This window comes from Lissotriton helveticus, chromosome 12 (assembly GCF_964261635.1).
Source record: "Lissotriton helveticus chromosome 12, aLisHel1.1, whole genome shotgun sequence".
NCBI classification, from domain to species: domain Eukaryota; kingdom Metazoa; phylum Chordata; class Amphibia; order Caudata; family Salamandridae; genus Lissotriton; species Lissotriton helveticus.
The window spans coordinates 159,805,268-159,818,167 of record NC_136073.1 but is presented as its reverse complement, the minus strand read 5'-3'; positions in this window follow the sequence as shown (position 1 = coordinate 159,818,167).

Here is a 12,900-nt window from a genome sequence, read left to right as displayed (position 1 = left end):
GTTTTCACTCCAACCAAATAAATCAATATGGTGTGTCTGATCTTGTCTCATGGATATCTTTCTCTTGTTCTAGATTCACCTGACTGCATGAAGTGCCCAGATGACCAGTGGTCTAACGAGAAACGGGATCGCTGCATCCTGAAATATGTGGAGTTCCTCTCTATTCAAGAGCCCCTGGGTTTCATCTTGCTTTCTGTGGCCACATCCAGTACCATGGTTGTCTTCACAATCTTTGCTGTCTTTTTCAAGCACCGAGAAACCCCAATAGTCAAGGCAAACAATCGGGGCCTGAGCTACCTTCTTCTAATTAGCTTGTCACTCTGCCTTCTAAGCACGTTGCTCTTCCTAGGATGTCCTACTGAAATCACCTGCATGCTTCGCCAGGTCACGTTCAGCATCCTCTTTGTCATGTGCATTTCATGCTTGCTGGCCAAAACTGTCCTGGTGCTGATGGCGTTCCAAGCCACACACCCCAACACGCCCTTGAGAAGTGGGCTTGGCCCAAAGATACCAATCATGATAGTCTTTGTTTGCACACTCATTCAAACTCTGATCTGCACAGTATGGCTTGCCTCATCCCATCCCTATGCTGAACAGAATATGAAGTCTCAGACGGGGAAGGTTGTGATTGAATGTAATGAAGGCTCTCCCACAGCATTCTGGTGTGTCCTGGGGTACATGGCACTTCTGGCCCTCACCAGTTTTCTAGTTGCATTTAAAGCAAGAAAGTTGCCTGACAGCTTCAATGAGGCCCAACTCATCACGTTCAGCATGGTGACCTTCTTAACCGCCTGGACACTGTTCCTTCCATCCTATCAGAACACCAAAGGGAAGTACATGGTTGCTGTGGAGGTCTTCACCATCATCTCATCCTCAATGGGGATTGTAGTTTGCATATTTCTTCCCAAGTGTTACATCATTGTCATACGGCCTGATCTGAACAGCAGAAATTATTTGAAGGGGACGCTTCAGTCACTGACATCAGGCAATTGAACCCATAAAAGACATGCACAACCCTCATTGATAGATTGTAGGTCCCATTCTGATAATTGCTTTACCATAACTAGTAATAATGAAATTACAGTAAATTCAGAATTAAATGGAGAATACAATGCAGACATCCCATTGATGCCATTTTTTCCAAATTTAAAGGTGCAAAATAGATCCAACATTTATACCATAAAATCTGGTGCAATTGTACACCTTTAAATGTAGAAAACAGCATCTCCTATGCAATAATATCAGGTGTATCCAGTAAAGAAAAGCAAAATTATAGGTCTGCCATGTAGAAGGCAGTTAGGGGCCCCTGAGAGAACCAAGTATTGCACAGGTATTCATGTGCCCTGGTCTGAGGGAGATCCCATTTAACGAGGGAGAGGCTGCACCTTACGAGGTGCAGGGCCTTTGTTATGCCCCAGCTTTTATCTAAACACAAATCTAATATGGGGTAACCACTGCATGCACATTTATTACATTCCCACCCCTAAATAAACTCTGAGTGAGGGACTCAGTGTGCAGGAGCCTTGCCTTCTGTGGACCTTGGGTTAAAGAATGTTATGTAACACTCTTGGACCTGAAATACTAGAAATAGACTAAAATAATGAATTTCATTCAAACACTGATTGAATAATTAGATGAAAGATAAATCACTCACCTCTTAAATCTTTGTTTTAAAGATACAATGTATTTTTGAAATGTGCATTGAGTTTAATCTATTTCATATAGTTTCAGACTCTTATTCCAGACTGATTTAGAAATGGGATGTGATGTACAGTAGAGGTCTCCTGAAACAGTTCTTGCTCAGGAAAAATCCTGACACATTTCATTCTCAGACAACAGAATATACAATCAAAAGGAAAAAGATTTTTGAAAAACCTACTGATCATATCACAGGTTTGAAAGTTTTTGGAGAATGTCAGACCTATTTCTAGACCTTATAAAATATCTATGGTGTTTTGTGACTCCTTTTGACCAGTGCAATATACTTTTAATGGGCATAGTACCAACATTACGGCAAAAATAGCATGTGCACAAACGATAGCACTGGCTCAGAGAAACACAGAAAAAAACACCCACAAAATGATCACTTCAGATTTATTTTTAGAAGAGAAGAATCTTCAATGACCCATGTCAAAAGAAGTAGAGAACCTCGCACCTCTCATCTCCAGAGTTTCCATTATGACAGGGGGCTCTGCACAGATTCTGGCCACATGGATGGACTCTATTACTTGAATTTCTGCCACAGAAAACGTATCCCTGTACCCACATTTAAGTTGTTGTCTTATTTATCTTATGAATGAATGCAGGTTAGAGTTAAGGGCATATAAAAAACAACTAAAAATTGCCCAGTCGGCGTACTATCAGGTTAAAATTACTGAAGCAGCTAATAGGCCTAGAGAAATCTCTAAAATATTTCAAGCCCTGATTACCCCCCCTCGGCCATTAGGGCTTCTCCTGATCCCCAGAAAAGATGTGACGATCTGGCCGCTTTTTTTGCCGCCAAGGTGTCTGTTATCTATTCAGGTTTTGAGTCTTCAAGACTGACCTTGGACTCCACGAAAAGCCTGGCGGGGACTCTGGAAGAGACTTCTTCTGATGCCGCCGAAAGTCTCGACGCCTTTTCATCACTCGACTTGGCCACTGTGGAAAGATTGCTCGATGGCCTCAAATCGGGTTCACCCCTGGATGCTGCGCCTCCTGATGCTCTTAAACAGGTTTCAAGGGACGGTGTGCCCTGTTATTATGCAGGTCATTAATTCATCCCTGGATTCAGGTATCGTACCCCCTATCTGGAAGATGGCAAAAGTTAAAGCCCTCCTAAAAAAAAATAACTTGGACCCAGAAGTTCTAGCTAACTACAGACCCATCTCGTTGCTACCGGGCCTGAGTAAGATTGCTGAAAAATACGTCAACCAGATCCTCTCCTCTTTTGTTGAGGCCTCGGGCGCCCTCCACTCCTCTCAGACGGGATTTAGAGCCAAACAGGGTACGGAGACTGCCCTGGTGGCGGTGGTGGAGGCGACTAGGAGTATTGTGGATGCCGGGACTGCGCTGCGGTGGTCCTGTTGGACCTCAGCGCAGCCTTCGACACTGTTAATCACACACTTTTGCTGCAGTGCCTCCATCAGGCAGGGATCTCAAGAATTGCCCTTAAATGGCTCCAGTCCTTTCTGGCGGAGAGATTTTTCTCCTTTTTTGAGGAGGAGGTTTCCTCCGACCAACTGCAACTGTGTCACGGCGTTCCCCAGGGCTCCTCTCTCAGTCCAACCTTATTTAACATCTACATGAGTCCTTTGGCTGAGGTGGTGCTTCCCTGGGGAATTCAGCTTATCACCTACGCCGATGACACGCAGTTGGTCGTCTCTCTGGCGAGAGATGATGCCGGAGATCAGGGGAGTAATAACTTGACCCGCTGTCTCACCAAGGTTTTGGAGTGGATGACGACGTCATTTTTAAAGCTAAACGGGGCAAAACTGACATCATGCTCCTGGGGTATAAAGCTCCCATTAACCTCGACCCTTGATGGCCGCAGTGTCTAGGCTCCCCACCCACCCCAAAGACCCAAATAAAGATTGTGGGGTTCTGGCTAGATTCCACCTTGGGGTTTCAGGTTCAGGCCAAGAAGGTGGCGGCGACTTGTTATGGACTGCTTAGGGTCCTTAGGAAAGTTCTTTCCCTCCTACCTTTTGAGGCCAGACGCTTGCTGGTCCAGTCGCTGATTTTATCGCGTCTGGATTATGCAAATGCCATTTATCTGGGAGCTCCAGTTGGCTCTATCCGGATTCTCCAATCAGTACAGAATTGTGCAGCTCGGCTGCTTATGAATCTTCCCAGACGCTGCTGGGCAAAGGCGGCACTTCGGTCACTTCACTGGCTTCCGATCCAGGAAAGGATCATGTTTAAAACATTCTGTATGGCGCACAAGTCAATAAGTAATGTTGGTCCTACCATCCTCCAGCCCTTGTTTCGCCGGCATCTTGCCTCTAGATCCCTGAGATCTAATCAGCAAAATTTGCTGGTGGTACCCAGGGTGAAGCGAGCCCACATGGGTGGCCGCAAGCTTTCCTTCCATGTCGCCAAGGGCTGGAACAAACTCCCAGATAACATCAGGCTGGAAGTGAACCATCTTGTATTCAGGAAGCGATTGAAGACATTTTTGTTTCACTGAGCGTCTTCTTCTGTCCATGGTCTCGCAGCGCTGGGATGCCTCAGGGTAGCCATGCGCTATGCAAGCGCGTACTCATTCATTCATTCATAGTGGGTAGCCCACTAGTATGCTGGGTTGGAAGAGGATTTAGCCACAGTCCCCGGTCAGACTGCTTGTTGTACTTTTAAATCTCTTCTTACTTGGCGGTGTCTTATTGATTGTCGCCTTGCCATAAATAGGAGACATCAACTTCAATTGTAAACTGGCTCTCCTTTTGGTGTTTGGACTTTTGGGTCAAGGGTTTCTATTGGTGAAGCAGACTGAGGCTTCACACCTGGAAATGTGGCAGTTTCCTGTCTTTATATGAACTGGGGAAACCTGGTCTTAGTGGTTTACAGCTGTCCTCCTTTTCCTCCAACCCCTATCTGACTGCTTCAGGGTGTTGAAATTGAGAGAAAGCCCTTTGCCATGCAAATACCAATAGGACTTCTCAGGAAATGGTCAGTTCATAACTGGTTTTTAGACCGCTTATATGAGATTTCTATAGTTTTCATTTGGCTATGAGCGGCATTCTACTGTCAAATGTGTGACACTTTCTTATGAGTAAATAAAAGCAATGACCAGTGTTTGTGCATCTGCTGTGAGTTTTGGCTGTAACCAGACATCATATAGCAATGAACATACATCTAAAACAAGCCTGGCCTATTGATGCGCCAATGATTATTAGCAGAATCAGATCAATGAATAACAACAATGGCTTTGTTAATGCTTACAATTGTAAATGAGTCAATTGTGAAAATTTTGAACCGTGAATTGAAAAATTCTAGGTCTGTGGAAGGGGTAGTGGTATTTGGATTGTCTCAATCACTCCTCTTCTCCCTTTCACCCCATTTTCCTCTGCAGTTTCTCAGTCTGTTAGCCACTTACCGAGCTGCAGATTGTGTTGCACTGTACTGTGCTGATGGCAGGCAAGCTGAGCTTGGTGCTTACCAGTGAAGAAATTTGTCCTTAAACCTAACTTCTGATCTGGTTGCAGGGCTGTGTAAGAAGGCTGCTCTACTGTAAGGCCAGCTCTGTCTGCCTGTTAGCTGCTTGTTACATTGTCACTCTGGCAGGCAACCAGGAAACTGTGCCATCTATGCCTCTCCTAAACTCAGATCCTTTTTCAGGGCAAAGGAAGGCTGCTCAGCTCTTTTATAAGTGTGTGCTCTCTGATACTGCTGCTGAGACCAGACACACTGCTCTCCCAGGCTGGCCCTCCACCCCCATTGAATATGAGTGACTGGCGGGCCGGTGAGGAATTGTTGACTAAGTGCACAAGGAGTCATTAATGTCAATCCATCTAGCTTAGATGGCTCAAATTATCTTTGGGGGAACATCAGGGAAGGACTTGAGTCGACTCACACTCTCAAGCCAGTTGAAAACAACATCCTGCCAATACCACCTCCTCCACACCTAAGAGCATTGTTAGGGTAATGTGAGGGCAATCAGGCAAATTCACAGAAAAAACAACGCTGCCACCATTATTCTAGGCCACTCATCTGCTGAGTGCATGTGTGGTGGTGACCGGTTTCCGGAAAACAACAGAAAGCAAGGGGCTCCTGGATCCACCAATGTGGGGCTGCCTGCCATCCTTCTGATCCAGTCGGCTTTATGATGTATTAATTTATCACCATATTGTCCACCCAGAAGGATTGATGCAGGTAGGGCTTGATCGAAATTGTCAGCTGGCCTTTTGTTGCACCATGATGTTCTTTCCATGCTCAAAACACAAGTTCAATGAAAGACACATAAATCAATAGCAAACTAGAGAAAGCAGTGCTCAGCCAATTCTGTTGCCATTTCTCACTCAAGGAGCTGGTCCTCCTCATATTCCATTTAATTTTACTTGTATCTCTTTTTTCCTTACATATCAAAAAGCATTCCCTAGACTTCTTCTATCCCCAACAACACGCAATATTTACAGAGAGTGTAGCACCTATACGCCAAAAAATGGGCCCTGATATTGCAAAGGAGAGAAGATGGGAATTGTGTAGCAGGTATCCCCAATTCAACATCAGGGTGAATAACAGGTATGAAGGTCTTGAGGAAGTGGACTGACTGGGAGGGGAGCACCAGTAAGGGGAAAACCCTGTTATCCAGCAGCAGGCACAAAGGGCAGCACTGGAGTTTAGTGGGTCTTACTTGGTTTTGGGAGCTGTGCAGTTGGCGTCCCGTGCTCTGGTTTATCATCAGTAATTATCCAGAAAGGGGTGGTCATGGTTGTATTACCTCTAGTAGTCCAGAGGGGCCCTAGTGGAGAATTGGGTGGGACACCTGGCAACTCACACGAACCCCATCCCAGTGATCTGCTGGCTCTGTGTGATACCGACACTGAGGTTCAGAATAGAGCCAGAGCACAGGATGATAGTATCCGGATCCTGTCCTAGAACCTGGCTGGACTTAGGAACAAATTACCCTGTCCAGACTGGGGATGTTTTGTAGAAAACCATGATTTCTGCATATTTCAAGAGACATGGGCCAGGGAAGAACATAACAGAGTAGGCTTTCTTTCCTTTAACATTCTAGCCACCGCGGACGGGAGGGGGAGACCGTCAGGCAGTTTATCTATTTGGGTGGGTATACATCTTGGCGTTAAAGCCAAGCAGATTCCATCTTCCACCGATGACGTCCAATGTGTACTGTTAACACTCTCCACAAACACACAAATAGCCCTAATTAATGTCTACTCCAGACCTGTGAGCAACAGACAGGAATCGGGTGCCATAGAGGAGCTGGGATATCTCATATGAACTCTGGACCCAGCAGTTTTGCAGATCATAGGAGGTGATTTTAATTGCCAATTCTAGCCTCTTATCGATCCCTCCCTAGATGTGCCCACTGAGGAGGACCAGTATTGGTCAATACCCGACCCACAAATTCCACCGGTTAAAGCCTGGACACCACTGGTCATGCAACTCAAATCGCTTACCCTGGCCCTCTCATTGAGGGCTTGCAATGGGAGGACCAAATCTGATAGACCGGGCAAGCTCACGTTTAATAGAGAGAGGCATGTTTCCTTGCTTGACTATATCCTGGTTGAGACTAGAACTTGGGATAGGGTCCTAGGGCCAGTGGTAGGTAAATATCATTTACCGATTCCAAAATACCGAATTTTACCGATTCGGTATTTTAGAATTGGTAAATGATATGTAGCTAATGATTCGGTAAATTTTACCGAATCTGTAAAATTCGGTAAATACAGATTCGGTATTTACCGATTCGGTATTCCCTATTCATTCCTATGGGCCTGGAGGCCCATAGGAATGAATGAGAATTACCGATTCGGTAAATACCGAATCGGTAAAAGGGGGTTGACTTACAAGGGTGGCAGGGTGTCACATTGACACCCTGTTGCACCCCTGTATAGTGCATGGGTGCACATGTGGCACACATACATGCCCTAAGGGCATGTATGTCTGCCACATGGCACAGTTGAAAAAAGCACAAAATTGCTTTTTTTAGGGTTTTCGATATTTACCACCAACTTGCAGTTGGTGGTAAATAACGAATCCTTACAAGTGAAAAGCACTCACTTGAGTGCTTCCTACATTAAGGATTCGGTAATTTACCGAATCGGTATTTAAGAATTCGGTAATTTACCGATTCCTTAAATTACCGATTCGGTAAATTACCGAATCCTCAAATTAGGCCCCTACATCTGGAAAGCCTAATACCAGTCGGTAACGGCCAAAATTCGGTAATTCCGGCCGTTACCGACCGGTATTAGGCTTCCTACATCTGGCCCCTAGACTTCTATATCCACCAGAGGCAGGATAGCGACTATAATGCCCTAGTAATGACGCTAAAAGCAGGGAGTATGGGTCTGTCAAATCCCCCATCAGTGCTTAATAGAGAGCCTAATGCAGTAACATTATCTAATAATAGACGGAGAGTGAGATGGAGCCACATCCATCAATCCCTACACAAATTAGCCAACATATACCAGCATGCACTACCACTGCTAATCGAAATGGGGGAGGCCGGGAGAGGTGAGTCTCAAACAGGCGTACAGGACAGGCCCCTAAAAATTCATGAGCAGCTAACAGCAAAATTGCTGGACGCTTTTTATCCAGTGACAAATCCAAGGGAAAATAATCGCTCCAAATGTCCTTGGTTTAACGCAAGTTGCCGCAAAGCTAAACAGGACCTTCTAAATGCAGTGAAGGCAAAGGATAGGCCATCAATCATACAGCTTAGGGCAAGGTATAAGTGGATTACCCAAACAGAAAAGAAAAACTGGGAATTGGAGATGTGGGAAGCCCTTAGGACGGCCCTGAATGATAAAGATCTGAAATCATTTTGGGCAATAGTAAGTTCTGGGGATAGGGGAGGGCGATCCGCCCTAGAACCTAATATAGCGCCCGAAGCCTGGGAAACATATTTTGGGGCACTATGTGGTGAGCAGAATGAAGTGACCTTTTTTAATGTTTCCCCAGCGCCTTCCCAGGAGTCCCAACTGGAAGGTGCTTGTGAGATTACCCTCAGTGAACTGGAACATGCTATTATCAATTTGCAGCCCAATAAAGCACCTGGCCCAGATAAATTACTCAGGGATCTCTTCCAGATGGAACCTAAAATCTGGGGCCCCTACTTGTGTGTTCTGTTTAATGCCATCCTGAAGGGCATGGTTCCCCCGGACACTAGGGGGTTGATTCCGATCCCGTAAAAAGCGCTCCGAATCCTCGTACGGAGCATTTTTTTCTGTACGAATCGTACCCGTAACCGTCCCCGTACGAACGATGTAGTACGATCCACACCCGATGCAGCTATCCGTACGAATCGTACCAGGGAGCGTACAAATGAAATTCCCGTACGAATCGCCCTCGGAAGCCGCTGTACACGACGTTTATACGGTTTGCGGCTGCTTTTTACGACCCGGCAAGTACGATCCGTGTTGTGTACGCTCCGTACGACCCTTTTTCTACGGGAGCTGGAAACTGTCGTACAGTCAGAGTTCGCCCCGAAACACGTACGGAACGGCCCCCCCGGGTACGGCGCGTACACCCCATGATCGCAGGGCTACGGCGCGTACCCCTGCGTTCATGGGGGGTACGTGCAGTACACCCAGCGTACATAGGGTACGTGCCGTACCCCATGTACGCTGGGTGTACGGCACTTACCCCCATGATCGCAGGGGTACGGCGCGTACACCTCATGATCGCAGGGGTACGGCGCGTACCCCTGTGATCATAGGGTGTACGCGCCGTATGGTGTGTAGGTGATCGTACGCTTTTCCGTACGAATCGCCCTTACCTGACGTGGACGTACGAATCGCGTCCGGATAGCCCGATCGGGATCATAATCGTCCGGTCGTACGGCGTCCGTACGAGTCGTACGGAAACGGCTCCGGATGCGAGTCGTACGGACGGAGATTTTTAACGGATCGGAATCGACCCCTTGGCGTGGGGCTGAGATATTCCCTATACACAAAAAAGGTTGCCCTCCCCTACCCTCAAACTATAGGCCCATCAGTCTAATAGACACTACTCAAAATCTCATAGAACGGGTCATTTTTGACCGAATACAGGGTTGGATAGAGGAGATGGAGATACTAAGTCCATACCAGGCCGGCTTCAGGGCGAGTACATCAACCGTCGACCAGATATTTAGACTTTTGTTACTTTACTGGAAGACAGTGAGTATAGAGGGTGGCAGCCTCTATCTCATATTCGTCAACCTGAAGTCAGCCTTCGACTTAGTTCCCAGGGAAAAACTCTGGGAAGTACTACGCGACCTCAGGATTCTACCCTACCTCTTTGACGTGCTAGTGAGGCTACACGCAGGGAATTATGCGCAAGTAGGATGTGGAAAGTATGGGGAAATCTCTGGACACTTCCCTGTCAAAAAGGGGGTACGCCAGGGATGTGTCCTTGCCCCTACCCTATTTTGTCTTTACATAAATGGGCTTATCAAACATCTAAATAGTATCAAAGACAGCGATGCACCAAGGTTAGTCTCGGGGAAAGTTCCTGCGTTGATGTTCACGGACAACACCCTGTTGTTGTCCAAAACACCAACAGGCTTACAACGCATCCTGGATGGTTTTGCGGAGTTTTGCAATTTGAGGGGTTTAGAGATCAATTTAACTAAGACCAAATTCATGATATTCAACCCCCCCAAAACCACCCGCCCAAATCCCTTCCTAGAGGGCATACCTCTGGAAAGAGTAAGGACATTCGAGTACCTGCGTATTACACTATCGGAACATCTTGAGTGGGAAACCCAATTGGCCAAGGCAGCTCTCAAATTAAAACAGACGGTGGGGGGGGTCATGAAAATGCATAGAACCCCCGCATTCAAGCCAGCTGCCCCTGTTATTGAAATATATAAAGCCCAAGCCAGGGGGGCACCCTGTATGGGGCTGAACTGTGGGGGCACTGTAGGCCCTCTAACCTCATGAAAATAGAGCACAATTTCATGAGGCAATTATTGGGCCTTCCTCGTAGCACCCCCTTAGTCCCCCTCCATATGGATCTGGGTCTGCAACCCATTGATGAAGAGATTGCCCTAAGGCCTATTACATTCTGGCATAGGCTATGGGCGACGCCGGAGTTGTCGTGCTACAGAGCAGAGCACAGGGAGGTCGAATTAAACCTAACTAATAAGAAAATACCATGGCTTATCCACATAAGGGATCTCTGTGCTAGGCTAGGTAAGCAGGACCTCTGGAAAACGCCTGAGTCAGCATGTCTACTAATATCCAGGTTAGATCTTGTGCGGCACTATAGGCATCACAGCTTATTAACCCTCCAAGAAAGGGCCACCAGTGGTCGATTGACAATGGAGTTCCTACAAGTAAAGGCTGAATACAGAAAAGAACATTGCCTGGGTGTGATCTACCCCCCCCGGGCCAGGAAACTCTACATGCAATTTAGAATGGGGACGCTTCCACTAACGGCCCTTTCTAGTAAATGGGCCATAGAAAATAAGGACGAATGCCCAGCGTGTAAACATAGGGTAGAGTCTGAAATTCATGTGCTTTTTGTCTGCCCTGCATACCACTTGCCACGCAAACGATGGCTAGCCCCAATATGCAGAAACTTAGGGTTTAGGCTCTGCCAAGAGGCCTACAGGATTCTAAAATATGACACTCATCCCCCCATTATTTTTGCTGTTTCGCGCTTTTTAAATGGTATGTGGCATAGGCGCTGGGGCTTCTTGAAGTGACTCTGCTGAGAGTTTTTTGTATACTAGTTTTATCAATTACTGTAGGTCTAGTTACCTGGGAAGTATGTACTACTTCTCAGTTCTGCCCTTCACCTGATGTTAATAATTACTCGCCTCAAATGAATTTTACAACTGTTTTTACTCGATTTTAGGATAATGGTTTTACTCTTATTTTTATATTGTAATGATTGTAGATACGTGATTGTACAGTCTATTGTTATTTATTTCTCTGTGGAATTGATGATTGTAATGATGTACTTTTATGGTCCGAGTTGGCCGAAATAAAGTTATTGACAGACTGACAAAAAGCATCAGTCCACAATGAACAGTGAATGAACAAATAATTACTTTACATTTCATTACAAATGCAGTGCAAAATGCTACAAGCATGTTAAAACAATGTATTGGTTGGGGTTTGTGCTTACTGCTTCTTTCCTTGCTCATTCCCTTGAATGTGTTTCATTCCAAATGATTTATTCATTTTATTAAGTTAGGATTTATAGCTCAATAAACACTCTAGTAGAGTTTCTTGGTGTTAGTGTGCTCAGAAAGGCTAAACAGGAAAGATTAATTTACTGATTTAAAAGCTATGTTTTAAGGGTTTTACTGAACTTCAGCATTTCTGATGTATCAATGATTTTGAGTGATACAGAGTTCCTAAGTTTGGGACCACATGCCATAAAGGCATGGCTTTTGTAATGTGACTACTGACCTTGTTGATATTTCCGAAAATTGTTTCCAGTGTAAAGGGGGAACTCATCATGAATATTTTAAACATTACGCAAGACGTTTTGAAGAGAATTGTCTTCCTAGTAGGTAGCCAATGAAAGAATCAGAGCTGGCTCTAGGTGAACTCAAAGCTCATAAGCGGACTAGGCAGGTCTGGATAATTCGGTGATGGTTGAGGGAGGATTTTGGGCTGTCCAATTAAACTGCCTTCTCATAATATAGTCTGGCATACACAAATAAATTACTTGCTTTGATTCTATGAAAAAATTTATAGACAGGGGAAGACTCTTCTTAGGAGCTGTGTTTGACGAAAGCATGTTTTGGTTATTGGGAGATTTAGGCAATAAAGTTCAGTTTGGCATCCAACAAGATGTCCAGGTTCCTGACCATGGGTGTCTCACGATCCTGTAGGTAAGAGTGGTGGGACGGGGGAAAGTGGGGGAGGGGGGGGGGGGAGTTGGCAGACGGTGATGAGGAAAAATGAAAGAAATAAAAGAAAAACACTTACCTTGTGCTGAACACAAGGTAAGTGGTTTTCTTCATTTTAATTTTATTTTCCATCGTCGTTGCCTGTCGATCCACTGCTCTTACCTGCTCAGGCCATCACTGGCCTGTGCTCTCTTGCACAAATTCAGGTTATATTATGAGACCGGATACAATCCATGTTACTCTCTGGATATTTGTTTTGCTCACTGGCTGCTTCCTGAAACCTCTGTGCACTCCTTCAGGCAGAGAGTTGGAGGAGGGACTTCTTTAAAATTGTTTTATTAAAGGTTTCCATAGAGCAACAATATACAATGCACAATCCAACACTG